The following is a 1,726-nucleotide window of genomic DNA, read 5'->3' on the forward strand; positions in this document are numbered from 1 at the left end:
CTAGGTACTTTTAGCTTGTTGCTATTCTTGTGTGTTCTTCAGTGTGTGAAACAATAGCTAGGCAAAGCTCACATCTAATAATTGAGCATGTTTACGTTGCTGGCAGCTGCTCAATTTCTCTTTGGACTGCCCAGCTCTTACACATGTGTGTGCTGAATAAAGACTATTCTTTCTTCACCTATGGCTCCAAGGACCTTTTTTCCAGTTATCTAGATTGTAGACCTGCATGTGAAGGGTTTGTGACCCAGTATGGACAATGGGCTGGAGGGGTCTGTGAGCTCCAGACCCAGCTCTAGCTCTATAATGATACTTGGGATCTTTCTGTACTATATTTGCAATTTCCTGTAAGCATATAATTATTTCAAAATAAAATATTTTAAAAATACCACTTGCAAGTTATTCTTGGTCAGCAAGATAGTGTAATAAGAAGTCCCTGCACTCATCTCCCTACAAAAATAGTAATTTTGCAATCTTATATAGACCAAAATGCCTCGATGAAGACTCTAGATTCAATCAAGAGGTTGCAGCATCCAGAAGAGCAGAAGACAGAGAACAACTGCAATGAGATGAGTAAGATGAGCAGTTTCACTTTACCCTTCCCACTCCCTTCCCAAACCAGCACAGCTAAACACTAAGAGAGACCCCCTTACCTTGCAATTTCTCTTGGGGGAAAAAGAGAGACCCTAGCATGCATTCACTTCCCCAGTATTTCAGTGTAGTGCCCCAAAGTTTATGTCTCACCTCACCAGAACATTAAGGATATTGGTATAGTTGACATTCTTGGGGGCCAACTAGGGAAATAAGAAGAAGATTTGAGATATCAGCAGCTGGGGTATTGATTCAAGATGTACTCAATTTCCCTGGGTTCAGGTGTCAGGACATGCCTCTGGGTTTCCAGCCACTCCCTGAGGTCTTAGGCCCTCTCCTCTGAGCTCAACCCTGGAGGAAAGTTACTGTTGCCAGTTCAATGAAAACACAAGGGGCTGGGTTTTGCAAATCCAGCAGCTGGGCATGCTCAATAGAGAGCAAAGACTATTCTTGAATATGCCTGGTGCATATAACTGGGAACCACCCCCTTAATTGAATATACATTATAAGGAAAAACTATAAAAGCCAAATCCCAGCCCAAGGTGGGGTCATTGCTCACTTTCTTGGAGGCAACCTGCACTTCACCACCTGAGGTGTGTATACTTTACTTTATATCAACCTTACTTTTAGCAGGCAGCTACTCATACTCTTGAGCCAACCTGCACTTTGTACTGAACTTTAAGTGTGTTTTTCTTATTTTTGGGTTACACTTGATGTCTGTACTGAACTTACTTTTGTGGTTAGACTTGGTGTCAGCCCTGCTCAGTCTCTGGGCATTCTACACTCTCTCTGTGGAACATGTATTTCTTATCTATTTTATTAAACTTGTTCTCACTTCCTACTGTGACTCTGCCCTTGAATTCTTTTCTGTGGCAGAGTCAAGGAACATGGTAAGAGGATGGTGTGGGTTGAGGTCAACTATCAGATTCCCCAGACCCTACCTCTGACATCAGTATGGTCCTGAGCAACTAGTGCACAGATCTTAGCAGCCAGCACATATATCATAAGGTATGGATCTCATTAAATAGGTGACAGCCTATTCAAATGTATGTAAACTAATGAAAATATACACAAAACACAAAGAATCAGGGAAATATTACCAAAGGAACAAAATAACACTCTGGTAACTGAACCTAAA

Source organism: Galeopterus variegatus, unplaced genomic scaffold (assembly GCF_000696425.1).
Source record: "Galeopterus variegatus unplaced genomic scaffold, G_variegatus-3.0.2 Scaffold2242, whole genome shotgun sequence".
NCBI classification, from domain to species: domain Eukaryota; kingdom Metazoa; phylum Chordata; class Mammalia; order Dermoptera; family Cynocephalidae; genus Galeopterus; species Galeopterus variegatus.